The sequence below is a fragment of the Cynocephalus volans genome, chromosome 2 (genome assembly GCF_027409185.1).
Source record: "Cynocephalus volans isolate mCynVol1 chromosome 2, mCynVol1.pri, whole genome shotgun sequence".
NCBI classification, from domain to species: Eukaryota; Metazoa; Chordata; class Mammalia; order Dermoptera; family Cynocephalidae; genus Cynocephalus; species Cynocephalus volans.
The window spans coordinates 150,098,419-150,117,710 of NC_084461.1; the positions used below are offsets into that span (position 1 = coordinate 150,098,419).

Sequence of the window (19,292 nt, forward strand, 5' to 3'; positions counted from 1 at the left end):
ACCCTTATGACCCTAACTGAGGGTGCCCTGATTGATCACCCACACCACTGGCTCATGTGGCAAGTAGCTCTCAGCCTGTCAATTGTCTTTCTGCACCAGCCGCCAGGTCCTGGATCAGCAAGAGGAGAAGCATTCCCTGGCTATGGAGGTGGGAAGGCATATTTGTGTCCATTTCCTGCCCTGTTCTGGGCTGTTTCCTCCCCATGGGGGCAGCTTTTCATCAGGAGTTTGGGGGAGGGCATCTTCCACCCCATTATTGATGAGCACCAGGCAGAATCATTAAAAATACTCATGAGGAGATTTCAAGACAGTTTATATATAAACAAACTAGGATACAAACCACCAATTGGCTCAGGTCTGCCCCGTCAGAACCATTGAGGTAACTGATGACAAGCTTAAAAAGCCATCTTAGGGAACTTCCACTTCCAGGAAGATGGAATAAATATAGTCCTCCTTATTCAGCCCATGGTGTTCAATCTAAAGACCCGGATATTATATGAAACAATCTCCAGAATACTCTAAAAGGGGGAGAGAGGAAGGCAGGTTGGCTAGGGACTTGGAACCCGGGGAATGAAATAGTTGGTGGTGAGTTCCCTGGGTTTTCTCTTTGCCTCACATATAAAGGCACTGATAAAGCTGGCAACCCCAAAACACCAATGGGCACAGACAAAAGAAAAGCCCCAAGAAAAAAATCTGCTATCTCTCACCAAAGAACCAGGAAAGAGGCAGCCTAGTAAAATAAAATAGCATAGAAAGGTCTACAGCTCCAGCCCCAGCAGTACTGGCTGATTGGGAAGCCTAGAATTCTCACCTCACAAGGCTGTGACAAGGCACCCCAAACCCCTGCTGGGTAGTATCAGAGATGGCCATAGAGGGAGCTAGGACTTTAATCCCTGCTGAGCGGTAATGAAATCCCTCTGCACAGTGTCAGTGGAGACCATGTGGAAAGACTTGTCTTCCACACCCACCTGGCAGTGAGTAAAAAGGTTCCCCCCTCCCCAGTGACATAACTGCTGGGGTGGTATCAGAGAAGTCCCAGGAAAAGTCAGTACTTTCATTACCACCCAGTAGTAATGAGGATACCCTCTCCATCCACCCTGTGGTGTTGGGGAGGCCATGTGGGGATTAGTAATAAGGCATTCTTACCCAGCCAACCAGGTGGTGTCAAGAGACTCCTATTGGAGAGGAGAAGTTCTCATTTCCACTCAGCAGTAACAAGGAGCTTCCCCAGGTATCAATGGACCCCAAGTGGGGAATCTGGACTTCCACCCCTACCTGGCAGCAACAAGGTGGTGCCTACGCTTTCCCATGCCAGAGCAGTGTCAGAAGCCAGCTGAAACAGAAGACTTAAATAAAAACGAGAGTCTCATAACATAATACCCAAAATGTCCAGTTTCCATAGAAAATCATTCATCATACTGTGAACAAAGAAACTCACAACTTAAATGAGAAAAGACAAACGATGCCAAGACTGATGAGGATTTTAAAGCAGCCACGCTATAAATGCTTCTGTGAACAATGAAGACCATGTTTCATACAGATGAAACACTAGAAAGTCTTGGCAAAGAAATAGAAGAGAAAAGAAGAACCAAATGGAAATTTCAGAACTGAAAAATACAATAACCAAAATTTAAAAAAATCTCAGTGAATGGGCTCCACAGTGGGATTGAGGATAGAACAATAGAAATTATCCAATTTGAGCACCAGTGACAAAATAGAATTAAAAGAAATAAACAAGGCCTCAAGAATCTAACACTTGCATCATAGGATATAAAAAAGAAGAGGAGAAAGAGACTGGTGCTAAAAAAGTATTTGAAGAAATAATGTTTGAAAATTTTCCAAATTTGGAAAAAGACAGAAACCTACAGATTCAATAAGGTGAGCAGATCCCAAACAGGATAAACCCAAAGAAATCCATGCCAATACATGTCACAGTGAAACTTCTAAAAACTTAAAAAGAAAAATCTTAAAAGCAGCAAGAGAGAAATAACACCTTACCTACTTACCTATAGGGGAAAAAGGATTCAAATGACTGCAGATTTCTCATCAGAAACCATGAAGTCCAGGAGGAAGTAACACAAATTTTTTCAAGAGCTGAAAGAAAAGAACTGTCAACTCAGAATTCTAAATCTAGCCAAAAATATCTTTCAGAATAAAGGGAAAATCAAGAATTTCTCAGAAGAAAGAAAACTAAAAGAATGTGTCACTAGCAGACCTGTACTAAGAGAACAGCTAAATGAAATTCTCTAAACAGAAAGGATATAACTATTAGAACATCAGAAAAAAAGAAAGAACAATGGAAATAGTAAAAATATGGGTAAATATATTTCTTAAATTTTCTAAATTATTTTTGGTAGTTGAAGCAAAAATAATATTGTCTGGTGTGGTTCTCAACATACATAGAGAAAGTATTTAAGACAATTACATTATAAATGGGGAGAATAAAGGGACATAAAGGAAAGTAAGGTTTCTACACTTCTCTTGAACAGGAAAATTGTCAACATCAGTAGAATGTGATAAGTTTTATATGTATATAATGTAAGACCACTATTACATTATATACATATAATAGATATAGAGAGGAACCACTAAAAATGCTATATAAAAAGTGATACTCTAAAATACTATAAATGAATCAAAATGGAATTCTAAAAAATGTTCATGTAACCCACAGAAGACAAAACAAACAAAAAAAGAAAACAGAGAAACAAACAAGAAAAACCAGAACAAACAGAAAACAAAAAATAAATGGCAGACTTAACATATGGATAATTATATTAAATGTAAATGGTCTAAATACACCATTGAAAAGGCACAGATTGGTAGATTTTTTTTGGAAAAAGCATAACCCAACTATATGCTAATGTACGCAAGCAGAAGTGTTGTGTGGCTACTTCCTTGAAGGGCAACTGGCACATGTCCTTTCTCCTTGATTTTTCCTCTATTCTGCCTCTTGGAAAATGCACGTGATGGCTGCCACTCTAATTTAGACTATCAGGATAAGCCCACAACATAGAAATAATAGAACAAAAAGCCTGGGTCTCTAAGCATGTGGTACAGCAGAGCTGCTCTACCAACTCTGGACTTCTTATCTAGAGCTTCCTAGTTCAGAGAAAAGTAAATCTTTACCTTGTTTAAGCCCTGTTACTGTGAGGTTTCCTATTCCTTGAGGTTGAACCTAATCCTCACTGATCCCAAGGAGTTATACTTACTGAGGGCTACTTACATGTCTATCACTGTGCCAAACCCTTCACAGGGATTATTTTAATAATCTGAGGGGGAAGGTATTATTGTTATCCTCCTTTTATAATGATGAGGAAATTACTGCTCAGAGAAGTTAAGTGACTTGCCCAGGGTAACAACACATCTCATCTGCCCAGTGCAAACCTGATTCATCTAACTCTAAGGCCTATTAAGGACCATTAACCACACAGTGAAATCCAGGGAAATGCCTAAAAAAAAGAGAGAGACTGTACCATCCCCTCCAGCCTGCCTGACTGGCTTTCTTCCACAGTCACATGGGACCATGATGAGCTCAGAGAAAACTTTTATTCATCAGGCATTCATAAAGAGTTAGCTGAGATTCTTTTTGAATTTATCATCTTTTTGGACATAATCAATTGATTGATCAATCAGGCCCCTTGTTCATTCAACAAACATTTATAAAGGCTTCATGGTGCCAGGCCTTGAGATAAGCTTGAGGAATGAATCAAGGAACACAACCTCATCCCTCTAGGGTCCCCAGTGTGGGCTGGGCACTAAGCTCATTTACTCTTGAAGTCGAATTTTTTCACATTTCATTGCTCACCTCCAAGCCCTAGATGTCAAACAAGCAAACTACAGGGGCTCACACGTGAAGTCCATTCTCCTAGAAGCTCCACTGTCCTATCCCACCTATACTTTGAGGGACCCAGGTCATTTTTTTCCCTTTTAGGTCTCTAACATGGCAACAGGAGATTTTGATGTCTCACCTTGCAGAGAGACAACAAAAGGATGGAAATGCTTCAGAGATGGTGTCCAAAAAAGCTTTGAGATCATACCAAGCCCCAGCGGTGTGGCTCAGTCTTTCCTCTATCTTCCCTGGAATGAAAAGTGGATTTTTCTAGCTTCCCTCTAACTCCCACATCCCCATCCAGCTCTCGGATCCTGGCAGTGCCAGCACTCACTTCCAAGGATAACAATCAAAATCACCTCCTCCTTCTCTGACAATAAAATACAGCAAACCGTTTGGCATCCCAGTGGTGCCCCAGTCTCCTGACCCTTGGCAGGGTCCTAGGGGATTTGTGGTCGGCAGCTAATCAGAGCCCTGGCCATGGCCATTTCCCATGACATAGCTGGAATTCTCCCACTGCCTGCCCTCTCGGCTTCAGTTACCCGGCCAGGCTGAAACTATTTGCTTCCCTCCCACCCTGTCCATCATCATCCCTTCCTGGGGCCCACCCTCTGTATCCGCCCACCAGCCAGACTCCTGAGGCCCTTGGCGTGGGAGCTGCAAACCTCTCTCCACTTTTATTACTGACCCGCAACCCGCCTCCTCCACTCCTTCAGCCGCAGGCCTCTTTAAAGTACCCTCTTCTTGAGCAATGATAAACCTCGGTGCCAGAGAAGTTTAAAGAGAAACAGCCACTCCCAGCTGACCATATTGGTATCAGAAGGGAGGCCAAGCGTGTGATTTCCAAACTGTGGTCATAAAACAGTCATCTTTTCTTTGTCATTTACGGTTAATCTGTCTCTGAACTAGAAAAACTGTTTCTTTGCCCTTTTGTAGGTCCAGTTCTTAGCTTGCCTGGGAACGGAAAAGAACATTTGTTAACAACAGGCCAGGTAGTGTACTCTGTGTAGCAGCAGAAATGTGGACTCAGGAGCCAGGCTGCCTGTCTTACAGCACAACTCTACATAATTACATGCTGGGTGACCTTGGGCAAGTCACTGAATGTCTCTGGGCTTCAGTCTGCTTTTCTGTACAGTGAAGAAAACAAGAGGGCTACCACATAGGCTTGTTATGGGAATCTAGTGAGTTCATATTTGTAAAGGATGGTAACAAGTGCCTTGCACATACAAAGCACTATATCAGTGTTTGGTAAAGAAATACTATGTATATATGTGACATTCAGTTAATTTTCACAATAATTTGATGACATTTTTATGCTTTCTTTACAGAGGATGCTGTTGGATCCTTGAGAGTTTTAGAAACTTGTCCATGGTCAGGCTGTTTAGTAAGCTGCAGAGGTGGGATTTGAATTTGTACTTCCCATTATGACAATGGTTCTCAAAGTGAGGTCCAAAGCCACCTGGAAACTTGGTAGAAATGCAAATTTTCCAGCCCCACTCAGACCTACTGACTCAGAAACTCTACGGGTAGGTGCAGCGATTTGTTATTACAAGCCCTCCAGGAGAGTGGGATACACATTTTGAGATGCTCTGTGTATCACCATGTTCACCCTACAGCAGGAGGAGAGGTAGGTTTCTTTCCTTCCTGTCTCGAGGTAATTGGTACAAAGTAAACTCCAGCTGCATGCACCTCTCACACAGCACACAGTCATGTAGGTCTTCTAGGTGCAAAGTGCTATACTAGATGACACCATGGGGACACAAAGAACTGTGAGCTTCCTGCCTACAGAGCATATTCCTCAGTTATCAAGACCAGACAAGAATGTGCACAAAGTTATCCAACAACACAGACTACTCTGTGAATCAAAGCATCTGTGTTCAGGGTTTGAGGTTAAACAGAGCTGGGCGGCAATCCTGGCTCCCATTCCCAAGAGTGGGACTTTAATGAAGTCACTTAACCTCACTGGGCCTGGAGTCCCTCACCTCCTTATACTACTCTAAGAATGAAATGAAGTTAGGGCAACCACCTTGTATAATGGCTAGTACAGGGATTTGTTACTAAATGGCCAGGGTTGTCATTGAGATTTGTCAACCAGCTGATACATGATTCACTGCCAAACCATGATAGGAAGGTAAGGTAGGAGTAGGAGACAGCTCTGTGGAAGGAAAACCTGCAGAGAAAGGGGGACTTGAGCTTGATTTTAATGCAGAGTAAAAATCTCAGTAGATGGACAGGAGGGATAAGAAGAAAATGGTGCCATTTATCATTAAAAAAGAAAATTAAAGGTATGCCAGGCTAATAGTAAGTAGGTCAAATCCATCTTATTTACATGACTTCCACCTTGCACATGCAGACTCAAACACATGACGTTCAGTCTTGAACTAGGAAATCCAAACTTCATCCAAGCTCCAAGAGTATCTAGCCCCAGACACAGACTTTCCAGAGCCGGGCTCTGTTTAATCACTGGGTGTTTGGGAAGACATCACTTTGGCTTTCCTTTCCCTGGACACTCTCCAGAGGAACATCTAAAATATAACTCACATGTCGGGAAAAACAACTGAAAAAAAACTTTAAGTTCTGATTCTCCCATATTTCCCCACTATTCTGGAGGCCTGAAACCTCATCAAAGTGATTAGACAGAAAGCATGAATATAGATACTTCATTTTATCTTTGTCCAGGACATATCAGGAAATACAAAGGAGCCCAGGTACTATTTAGGTGTCATTCTTCCAATTGTATCACTTTCAGGCTAGTTCTTCCTTAAAACTCACGGAGGCAAATTCCTCGAACTTTCGCCCTGTTAATTCCTTCTGGGCCTGGGCAGAGATGATACTTGTTGGCCCAGCAGAATGGCCCTGGGGCAGAGGACAAAGTATAACGGGGAGACCAGGGGAGATGGCACTGGGCCCATCACTGCAGTGAGCTCTGACAGCCCCCAACCCCACCCTCACCCCAGTGATTTACTTTCTTGAAGGATTTTAGCAAATCAAGATGTTTTGGCTGCTCCTTTTCAAAGCCAGGGGAAAGCAACCCAAGACATCTAAACATGACCACATATTTGCAAGTCTAGCCTATTGTTTTAGAATTTCCGCTGAAGGCCCTCTAAGTACCACCCTCAGACTCCCCACCAAGACCAGTAAGTACAAGTCAATGGCAGGGAAAATGGGATCTTAAACATTTCCGGCTCATTCAATTGCCTTGGAGGAAGCTTTCCAAAGGTCCCACTCTAGAATGAGGGGGTGGGAGGCTCAGAACCGCCGCATCTTTCCCTGAAGAAGCAGCAGAGTCTGCGGTTCCTTTTCGCTCAATTGTTTTAAGTAACAATGATCCTTGAGGCTTTGGGGTGTGCTTCTACTCTGGGTGGGATGGTGAAGGGCGTGATTTGTCTGCCACATTATTCAGCCCCAAAGTATATGCCACCAGGGCAAACTTGGCTTCTTCATTTTCCCATTCTCTCTGGGCTGTTCTATCATCCCTGTGAGTCAGCCTGGCCCTGGGCCTTCCCCAGCCAGATCCTCCAGGCTGTGGCTCTGCTGGATAAAGAGCAGTTGTTTGGGTTGGGGGCTATGACAGTGCCCTTCCCTGCTGGTATGTGGAGCTATTGTTCTCTGGATTCATGGCTGCTTTTATCTCCAGCATTCCTACAATCAAGATGAACAGATCTGGGCCTGTCTCAATGGGTTGCTTTCCACTTCAATTCAACTGCAAGCCAACCACAGGCCCTGTTCCCAGGCTTCTGACACAGGGCTGGTCCCCTGAGGTGGCACCCCAAGGCTTCACGTGGGGACCAAACCACAGAAGATACCATGCCACAGGATGTCTGGGGCTCAGCCCCAGCAAACTGCTGATGGCTTATGTGCCACTCTGGGCTAGCCACAGCCCTAGCTGTTTTCTCATCTTTCAAGTACTAATGATACTGGACTCTGGGGTGACACATATTTGTAAATCAGCTAGCAAGGCACCTGGCATGCAGTAGCTGCTCAGGAAATGCTAGATCCCTTTGCCTTTCATAGGGAAGGCAGGTAGCTAGGAGGCACCTGCCTTGCCTACCCCACAGGGCTGTTGGAAGGGACAAAGAATGTGAAATACACAAAAATATTAAAAACCTCTGAAGGGCTGCATGTGTAGGGGAATATTATTATGATCCATACACGCATGATGAGTCTTAACTTGTGCTCAAGCAACCTGAAAGAGAGAGCCTATTGTATGTTTTCTGCCAAAAGAATAGAAGAGGTTTCTGTGGCCTTTCTAATCATCTTGAAAGTGACTTTTCAGAAAGTCAGAAGAAGGGGGCGTGACAGCAACTTCATTGCTTAATCTGCTAAATACAAAAATAGCTAACACTTATTGAGCACATACTATGTGTCAGCCACTATTTTAAGTGCTTTATGTTTATCATGATCACATCTCATCCACACAATGACCCTATACTTTCACTGATTCATTCATTCATTCACTCACTCACTCATTCATTCATTCAACATTGCTCTTTCCCCAGATATTCATGTGGCTCCTTCCCGCTCCTTCTTCAAGTCACTTCTCAAATATCACCTTCTTACTGAGGCCTTCCCTGGCTACCTTATCTAAAATTCACCTCACCACCTTCTTCTCTGTGTTATTTTTCTCTTTAGCATGTATCAATATCCAACACACTAGTTGCTTTATTTATTTACCTTGTTTATCAAGTGCATCTCCACTAAATTATGAGACTCGCTACAATATGAGCCCCTCTAAGGACAGATATTTTGCTGTTTTATTCCCAGCAGTGTTCCCAGCACCTGGAACAGTGTCAGAATGTCCAGCTCAGAGTCAGTGCTCAACAGGTATTTGTCAATTGAATGAAACCTGTGATGTAGGTACTATTAGTAACAACATGCCTATATTACAGATCAAGAAACTGAGGCACAGAGAGGTGAAATAACTTGCCCAAGGTCACACAGTAAAGATCAAAGCCAGGATTCGACTCCAGAAACCAAGCACTCTATTCTTTCCCCTTTTGATCTAAGATTTGTGTCTGTACTAACACTAACATTTTTTTCTCCTCCTCCTCCTCTTCTGGGGTCACTGCTTTTGTTTTCCAGCCTTCTTTGCCATGGAAACCAATGACTCCCCCAAAGTTCTTGTTCGTGCTGAGAAAGAGACTCATTTGCTGACACATGTTCTTAATGAGAGAACTGCTGCCTGGTCAATTATTCACTCAACGTGTTCATGTTCAGATGCCTCATCTAGCAGCGGGTACATCAAGGAACATGAGAGCCGTTTATTGTTAGCAGGGTGCTGGAGATCTTCTTGAGCAACAGAGCAGTGGAATAGGGTGGCTGAAGTAGCCTGGGACCCAGAGCCACACACCTCTCAGTCTGAATCCTAGTGAGAACTTATTACAACATAGCTATGGGATCTTAGTCAAGTCAATTCACCTCTTCTGGCATCTGCTTCTTTGCTGATAGAGGAACAACCTGCTGGGTTGTGGTTAGGTTAATCGAATAAGCACTTAACAGAGAGCTAGAAGCATGGCAGGTGCCCCGTAAGTATTATTCCATGCCTTCCTCTGCCCTGCTCCCCAATATCACCTTCCCTAACGTGACAGGTTGCATTGTTTCCAGTTTCTGGTTTATTTCAGTAATTGCACTGAAAGTAGAGGTCAGAAAACCTCAGGAATGGAAGAAATGAGAACGATGCTGCCTATGCAGAAAGGTGTGTGTATGCTGCCATGTCACTTGTAGAATCTGGAATATACTCCAAAGTGACCTTCCCACATCCTTCCCCCATCCCTGTGTTAATAACAATGATATTGGCGAACGTGAACAGAATGCTTTCTTGGTTGCAGGCCCTGTTCTAAGCACTCATATGCAATAACTCACTTCATCGTCCTGCCAGTCATGTGAGCTAGGTACTATCATCATGCCCATTTCACAGAGGACAACATTGAGACCCTGAGAGGTTAAATAAGCCACCCGAGCAAGTAGCAAAGGGTTCAAACCCAGGCATGTTGGCTTCTGGCACTTGTCTTTCGGTTCCCCCCACCTACCACCTAGCCTCTCCCTTAGTGACCCTCTGGCTTCACTACATAGAGGTGAGTGATAAGGGAAGAGGTGCAGAGGATGGGTGAACTTTGGAAAGAGCCCCAGCCTGGGGGAAGGTAAGGGAAAACACAGCTCTGCTGGAATACTACCTGAGAATGCCCTAACCTCTCCACACTGGGGATCTGAACTTTAATGTTCTGTTGAGGTTTCTGTCAAAAAAGACAGGCATTAACAAGAGAATTTCCTGTAGGAGTTCTCTTCATCTCTTCAAGCATTTCTCTTACACTGTAGGTCAAAAGAACCCAAATCCCTCACATCCTCCTGGGCCATTCATTTTGAGCATGGGTCAGCCCCTTTCCACAACCTTGTAGCAATGAAAACAGTTTCCAGAAAGTAGGCTACGCATCTTACAAAACTGTGATTTAGTACTTATCTTCAAAAATGCTAACTCAAATCATTTTTAATAAGGGGAAAAATAACTTTAAAAAAATAATAAATATTCTACAATCTAAATTTTTTATTGGTTCCAAGACTGCAGAGTACCGAAACACTGGGGGCTGCTCTATACTCTGGCATTAAATTTCTCTGCCTTGGAGCTTTTTGACAGGGGAAAAAAGGCTCTTCACCCGCCAGATGATAAAAATAGCAAATATTTCCTCAGACAGTGTTAATTAAATGCTATGCACTGTGCTAGGAGCTTTGCGTACATCATCTCATTTAATTTTTACAACAGTTCCATGAGGTAGGTGTTAGTGTCACTACTTCAAAACCAAACTAAACCGAATCTCTGGAAAATTAGGTAGCTTGGTTCTAACCCAGGTCTGTCTGGCTTTCATGCTCTTAAACCACTCAGTTATACATTATCTCCTTCAAGCCCTCAACTACAAGGAATACTCCTAGCAGCTGATGGCTTAAATATAACCTGCCTGTCTCCTTCAGGAGGAATACTGGGAAACAGCTGGATGCAAACTGTGAAGGAAGTCCTTGATCCCTGGGGGGTGGCCTGGGCCAGAAAGAGACCCTGCTGGGACAGGTCAGGAGGCTGGCCAGCTCTATGCCCTCCCTCCCTTCACCATGGCACCCGGAACCCACTTCACTCAAGGTTCAACCTCTGTGAGCCTGAAGCAGTGTCAGCCCGGGGCAGCAGGAGGAACCTTGTTCTAACTCACACAGAGGTGCTGTAAGGGCTAGCAACTCCCTAGTTGTCTCCAATCCCTGGGCACAGGGTCCTAATCTGTAAAATGGGTAGTATGAGCTCCATCAGAGTTGGCAATGCCTAGAGAATGTGCTGCCATTCCCCGTCCTGGAGCTGCGGCGGCCAAGCATAATACACCCCCAATCCTTTCTGAGCTTGGACGGGCCTCAACATATTATCCTGGGCACCATTTATCTAATCAGAGCTGGCATTCAAGATGTAATCTATTTGCCATGCCTAAGCTAGAAGATACTAAAGGACCCTTCCTGATTAATATATCATTGTATGGTATGTCTACACATGAAGTGTATGAAAATACACATTTTTTGTGAAATAAATAATGGAATCAGCTTTCAATGACATAACTCAGGAAAATAAATTAGCTGGCTTTTCCAACCTTTCCATGCAAGAAGGTCCTGAGCCCAGGGGCCCTTGAGATGTCAAATTAGAGAGAATGGTAGAAGTTTTCACGGTTCAGAAAATTAGAGAGGGGATCCCTGGCAAGGGAAATTTCCTTACCACAAATTGGTCCCTATCAGAGAATTGCTGCTCGATTCAGACAGTAATTAGCACACCCCAAATCACTTGCCGCCAACAATATAACTAAGACCTGGAGACAGAGAAGCCTATACTTGAGAGAGAAGCTGTGTCACCACAAAAACAGGCCCTGACCAAGGAGATGAGGCGAAGTAACTGTTTCAATTAAAAACAGACCTCCCCATTTCTCTAAACCCCTTATTTGCAAAGCCCCACCAGGCAGAGGCGCTTTGAGGCTTGGTCTTGACCGTGTGATACCTGAGACTGCAGGGACTAGCCACAGAGCCCAAGTTCAGCCCTCCCCTTGGGGTGAGAGGCCTGTGATGTGGGGCAGGCAGCTCAGGAATGCCTTTCTTCAGAGAGGAAACAGTCCATGCAGGCAAAGGGCTTCCTGGAGGAATGCCAAGGTGGAATCCTCTCTGTGTTTCCCTGATTGTACCCAAATGAGGGGATTTGGCCTTGCTGGACTGCAGGCGGCAAATGTGTTGTGAAGGTCCACATGGACACCCACATGCCACCTCCCCACCCGCTGGCCTGCAGAGTCCTGACAACAGCATCTGAGGACCTTGACGTTGCTGGGCACCCTATTCTACAGGATTGAGACCATGACGTTTGCCCTGCCTATTTCTCAGGGGAGAAAAGGCTGTGGAGACTTTCAAAGAAAGGTCCAATAGAGTCTTAAATAATTTCCAAACCCAACAAAGGTAAAGGCAGCCCTGCTTGGGGCCTCAATACCCCTTCTGTGAAGTGTTGCTAGGGTATGAAGAAAGTCGCATCCCAAGACTTAATGCCTATGGTGGTGTATTAGTCCATTTCTGCTGCTTGTGACAAATACCTGGAACTGGGGTAATTCGCAAAGAAAACAAAATTTATTGCTTACAGTTTTGGAGGCTGGTAAGTCCAAAGTTCAGGAAACACACCTGTAAGGACCTTCTTTGGTGGTAACTTTACAGCAACACAGGGGTCTCACATGGCAGAAAATGGCTGAGCAGAGAGAAAGACTCTTACACGCTCTCCTTTTAAAGCTCTCAGAACATGCCCACTATTTTAAGAATGGATCAATCCATTCACAAGGGTACAGTCTCACAATCTAATCACCTCATCAAGGCCCCACCTTTTGATTTCCATAATAGGACTTCCTACCCTTAATAGTTCCAGTGGAGATTAAGCTTCAATGGGGGGACATTTAATCTACTGCAAAGGGTTATGAAAGTAAACAAACTGAGCCCATGTGGGGCAATGAGAGTGACAGGACTTGTAGCAAACTAGAGGAAGCATGCCCTTCTAAAGGGGTGCTTGAGGCCTTGGCTCTGCAGACTGCTGCCATATAGAACTCCAGGCCCCTGCTGCTGCCAGAGCTCCCAATGTGCAGGAGGAACAAGCAATTGGGTTTTTATATGGGATCTCTCAATGTTTTAATATATCCAACTCATTTAAAAATTTTTAAAAATTGGTGCCGGCCAAACACAATACATCTATAGGCAGATTCCACCTGTGGGACCACCATTTTGCAGTCTCCTTTATTGAAAGGCTGATTTCAGGAAGAGGAAGAATAAGGTGGTTTTTCCAAATCCTTGACTTTAGCCAATCTGGTGGCTCAATTAAACGAACAAGTAAATTAACCAGCTATTCTGTGCAAAGTCTACCCTGGCAGACATGTGGTTACCAGTCACGTGGTTGGGCAAAAAAGGCAGAAACACAGGGAATGTCTTGCTTAACACCACCAAGGATGAATAATGGTGTAGTAAAACAAGGCCGAAAATATCACAAAAGGTGTGATTAATGTGGTTCTGATGACCATGCTGAGGAATTCAGGGGACCTCTCTGAGGAGAGATGACTGCAAAGTCTTCACTGAAGGGGAGGATTTGGGCCCTGAGGGTTAGATAACAGCAGCTAATGTTTACTGAACACCAGGCACTGTGCTAAATGCTTTATGAGGCTTATTTTATTTAATGTCTGCAATAACCTTCTAGCTTAGAACTCTCACTCTTAAACACCACACAGCACTGTCTTTAGACATGGATAGACCTTGGAGGGGAAGGCAAGGCATCCTAGCAGCGGGAATGGTCACAAGCCTAGAGTAGAAATGGGCAAATAATGGTCACGAGCCTGGAGTAGAAATGGGCAAATAAATGTGTGTGTGGAGGGGAGGGGAAAGAGGGAGCTTTTGTTGCAGGTTTCCCTTGTGCTGTGTGTTTTGTACAAGTGTCCACCTCCACGATTCCAGACGGTGCAGAAACCCCGAGGCTAGTGTGGCTCTCCTTTGATCTGAAGCATCAGGAGAGAGATGTCAGCTGAGGATGGGCTCTCCCCAAGGGGAAGTAGATAGATCAGACTTAGGTCCTGAGGAACTGGGTGGCAGAACAGGAAAGGTCCCTGCCCTCAGGCTGCAATGCAGTCCACCGTGGTGCAAATACAAGAACATTCATTGCTTTGGGGAAGCTGCTGAACATTTGCAGACATTCACCTCAGAGGACTCAGCTGGGAAGAATTCACTCCACCCCTAGAGAGAAACAGGGTGGGGCAGGGAGTAGGGATGTTGGATTCAGACAGGAATCTGGTTCTAATAACCCACCAAGAATGCCTTAGGGATCTCTAGCTATTCTCTGCCCTGAGGGTGTGAGGAATCCCCCAGAAATAGAGTCAAAAGGGAGGTGTTAAGGATGGTGGGCAAGGAGAAGGGAAAGGCAAGCAAATTTAGACAGGGTGGGCATGGAAAGGGATGTCACCTTTCTTCTAGCAAATCAGGGGAAATTTGAGAAGAGGTATGGTGTTAAGAGAGCCTCTGAAATGCTGTCAACCTCAGTGGAAGAAAGTGCCTGGAGAGAGACCGTGGCACTAAGGACCAATATTAAGAAGGCTCTCAAAGGCCAAGTTGAGATCACAATTAAATGGGGCCTCAGAATCATCAACCTGAATTGACCAATCTTTGACCCACTTCGATCACCATGGGGCTCCCCGGGGAAATACTGTATTGCCCTCAGATATTTCTTTCAGGGTCCTTTAATGACCCTTTAAACCTACAAGTTAATCTAATTTAAGAAAGTTCTAACTTCCCATTTTCTTAACACCAGTCCTATAAAACTCAGCTCCCACCAAATGTGCCATGAAGACAGATTCCAAAGTCAAAAAATATTTGGGATCTAGCTGCATATTTACTTTCACCTCCTGAAATTCACAGTGTGTATTAACATAGTAAAGGCTCTGATAAGTCCTGCAACCAAGACACTTTCATATTTCCTTTAGCACAACATTTTCTAAATTTATTTGACCAGGATTCTCTTTTTCTGCTGAATACCTTTTAAGATGCAACACGTTGGAAATGTACATCTAGACATTTGGGAAGCTGATGTTCATATTTTCTGCCTCAAATTCCTCTGAGGTAATGAATTCCAGAAAATCAGCATCTGCTCTTGTGGCATTACTTCCCATTCATTCATTTTTTTCATTAAAAAAATATATTTTAGCACTATACTAAACTCTACTAATAAAAAATAAAAATACAATCCCCTGCTCACAAATAGCTCATAGTCTGGTGGGGAAGGCAGGCCGATCTCAGAGTTGGAATGTAATTGATACTCAGATAATCGTTTGCCCAGAAGGCTGGGGCTAGAGAAGTCTTTTTAATAAATAAGGCTAGTGTGGTCAGGGAGGGCTTCCTAGATGAGAAGAGATGAGAGATGAGTTTTAAATGGTGAGATTTATTTGGATAAAAGGATGTGAGAAGAGCCTTTCAGGTATGAGTAAGACGGCATAAAGATGCAGAGAAAATAAAACATGGAGACTTTTTGAACTGCAAAATGCTAGCTATGGTAGGACTGAAAAGTATGTGAAAGCTGGAGAGGGAGGCAGAGGAGAGATCTAGAATTGCATCAAGTCCCTGATTCTCCTAAAGTCCTGCCAAGCTTCAACGAGGCTGACTGTTAGGTCTGAAAACAACGGTGCGCCCTTTCTGGGTTTCTGTTCCTTCTTCACATTGTTTTCCCGGCCTTAGGAACTCAAGATGCTCTGAGCTGAGCAACTACTCCTCTCACAGCAGCCTTGACAACTCCTCAACTGTACAAAATGCCCCTGCTTTAGCTCCTTTGGTCATTCCTGAGAATAGCCGCAGATGTGTTTTGGAATTAAACTGCAAGGCACTCTAGGCATGACTTTGGGCTTGAGGAAGCCTAGAGTTTGGATATAAGGCAACTGTGATCTTTTGCATGTGGTATAATCCTAGCTCCTCCAGCTAAGGAATGTTTTGTTCCAGTCTCTCTATGCCTAGACCCACCCCCTTTCCTTCTTAACTGAACATGGGCATGTGACCCAGGCTGGGTTCAGCACAGGCCCCAGCTCCAGCCACAGTGACAGGTCCAGGGAAGGCACATGGCTCAAGCCAGGTGCAATAAGAATCCTGCCCTGAGAGTTTTCAGTATAAACAGCAGGGAAGACTCCTCTTTGGTCAAAAAGCTGTAAGGACATGGTACCAGCCTCCAGGGCTCCATCACAAGGGGACACCTGAAGGAACAGAAAGATGCAGAGATGAGAATTGGAGAGAGACAGACCTAGCTGGCTCTGAGCCTGGGTGCCTGTGGTCTTTCAGGCCATCCTATCTTTGGCTTTGTTTTGCTGTTGTTGCTGCTAGTTTGTTCATTTTTCCTTCTTCTACGTTGCTTTAGGCATCTGTCAAGGGTAATCTTGAGAGTCCTGAAAAGCCCAGTTAGTTCCTAAAGGGCGGAAATAGTCAGACCCTATGAGGCCACACACGGCCACTGGAATAATTTCTAGTGTTTCTTTGCAGGCACCAGGGGGTCATTACAAAGAAGAGAGCATCTATTCTTCAGAGTGAAGACAGAGCATCTATATGTATAATGAGCTTCAGAGTTGGAAAAACACAGGTCTGATTTTGCCTTCATTTCTTCTTAAATCTGAGACCATAAGTTCTTTAAATCCTTTCCCTTGATGTCAAATGGGATAAGTCTAATACCCCACCCCCCCTCCCCCCACCTCAAGGGTTGGGAGAATAAATTGAAAATGCTGGAGAAAGAACTTGCCTGGCACACAGTACAACACAAAACACTGTTAATTCCATTTCATTTTAAGTTCTTCTGTTAAAGACCAGCTCATCAGTATATCACGATCCATGCAAACTCCCACAGGGGAGATGTCTGACCCAAGAACCTTCCTAGATTGATCAAAAGAGAAGTGATAGCCTGCCCTCATCTGTCCTACCTGCACATTTCCAAATTCCTCTCTGTGTTCTAGCCTATGGAGCAGAGGCTCAACATATATGAATGAATTGCAAAAAAAATATTCCTCTAAAATGCAACTGCCCTTGACATGCACGTGATGCAAATACCTTTTGTTCCATTCAGGCTCATTTGGCTGTTCTCTGCCCCCGGATGCATGGTCCATAAATGTATATCCACCTTAGACAGCAAGGGCCTAAAGGCCAGAGGTTGGGTATGAGTATCTCACTTCCTGCAGAGCTCAGCAGAGTACCAGGGGCGATGATGGGAGTGATGGAAAAGCTTGGGTTTGTGTCTTATCAGTCACGGGCAGAGGGAAGAGAATAGAGAGGGGCCTGCTGAGCTCTTACTGTGAGTCAGACAATAGATGTATGCTTAAAATATAATGTCACCCTAATTGCCTCCACAATTCTGGCTGTTGTAATATCTATTTACACACTGAACACTGAAGCTCAGAAAAGCAAAATTATGGACCCACGTGGCAGAGCTGGGGTGTGGTAGTTTGGCTCCATGTCTGTGGTTCTCCCACTTCCCATCCCTTGTACATGAAATGGTTAAGAAGTCAGGAAGATTGGGTTCCTAGCTCCACCATTTACAATTAGCTTGAGCAAATTATTTGTCATCTCTGAGCCTCATTTCCTCTTCAATAAAATGAAATAGTAATAGTCACTTCACAGGATGGTTGTGAAGATTAAGAGAGACTCTGAAGATTGTCAAATTTAGATCAATGCCTGGTACCTTGTAAGCACTCAACGAATGGCAGCTGTGGCCACCTGGTTGAGTTATTTACTATTATTTCCACTACATCTTGTCTTCCTAGGTTCACAGCCCGATGACTATTTTGTAAGAGGTACAGGTGCTTTTGGTTCCTGTTTTCAACCTGGGATGTCTACAGCTTCTGCAGACAAACTGGTGACGGCTGCAGGCCTGTGGAGATGCCATCTTTCCCACACCCATTTCAGAAGATCAGGGCAACTGAATTTGGCTCCAGGCTACCCCACAGCCTAGAGAATTACTCCTACAGGGTGCAAGAACCCAGCTGCCTTTCCACGCAGGCTGCAGCAGACCTGGTGGCTTCCACTTCCCCCTGTGGACCATGTTCTCTGTCCAGCAACTGGTATTCCATAGGCAACAAAGGCCATGAAATGAGCCTTTTTTTTTTTTTTTTAAATCACCCAGGCCTCTTTTTCTTTGCATTTCTCTTGCTGCATGAATAACATTTGTTATGTTTCACAAGATGATGAAGTACTTTTGGGCCTACTCCACTACCCACTCCACAGCAAGTATGGACTGAAGAAAGCAAGAGCCCTTCACTCTTGCCTCTGTGTTTCCCATGATTTACCTACTCACAAGTCCCCTTTCAGCAGTTCTTCTGCAGAGAGAGGCAAGGCCTAGATAAATCCTCCCCCACTGCCAATGCCTGTTTTTTCTTTTTCTCAGGAAACAGCAAGGTTTCCTAAGAAAGAAGACAGAATTTGGGTCCAGAGAGGCAAGATATAAATCCCAATTCTGCAATTTCCTTGCTGAATGAGCTTGGGCAAAACACTTCACCTTTTAGAGTCTCAGTTTTATTTTCTGTCGAAGGGGTTCATAATACCTCCTAAGCCATCAGATTGCTGAAAGAAGCCACAATGAATAGATGTGGAAGTAGATGACTATCCCAGTTCCCTTCAAATTTCCTTACCATGGGATTGAATTGTCTGAAAGAAGAAAGTTAAGAGGAGTGCTCCAAATTAAGCCCTCCATCTCCATATAAAATATTCGTTGACAGTTCTTCTGGTAGAGCAAGGATTAGCAAACTTTTCCAATAAAGGGCTAGATTGTAAATATTTTCACCTTTGGGGGCCATACAGTCTCTGTCACAATTACACAGCTCTGCCACTGTAGCACAGATGGGACCAGAGATAGTATGTAAATAAATGGGTGTGGGTGGGTTCCAATAAAACTTTATTTACAATAGCAGGTGGCAGTGGGTTGTAGTTTGCCCACTCCGGTGTTAGGGAAGATTTAGAGCTGGTGAAGATCATGCCCCTCACCAAGCATACCAGAGGGCCAACCTTCCTCTTTCCGCCAGCACCCTCTTAGAAATCCACCCCACAAGAGACGCAGAGCCCATGCAAGCTGCTGAAATTCTCTCTCTGCCTTTGAAAACTGGAGGTTTAGATTTATGGGCATGACAATTTGTTTCACATAATTCTGTCAGTAATTACACAGACTTCCACCAGCAGCCATTAGGTAAATGATTTGGCCCTTTCCCCTGAGTAATATTTTCCCCCACTGAAATAAATGGAGGGTGCATTTCTCTCCCAGAAGTTAAGCATATTATTTGCCTCATCACACAAGGCAAATGCGGTAGCTCTGAGCTATTAGTCTATCACTGCAGCAATCAGACGGCCAGGAGCCAGGAGTAATTTATAACAGGGAAGTAAACAGGGCCCCAGATAAATAAATAAGAGGCCTGGGCTGGTCTGG

At 44.2% G+C, this 19,292-nt stretch overlaps 1 protein-coding gene across 1 annotated transcript in view; it reads right to left on the minus strand.

The window, feature by feature from the left end:
- The window catches only part of SLIT3 (slit guidance ligand 3), a 597,642-nt gene that overhangs the window by 447,069 nt on the left and 131,281 nt on the right, over nt 1-19,292 (minus strand). The window lies entirely within an intron of this gene.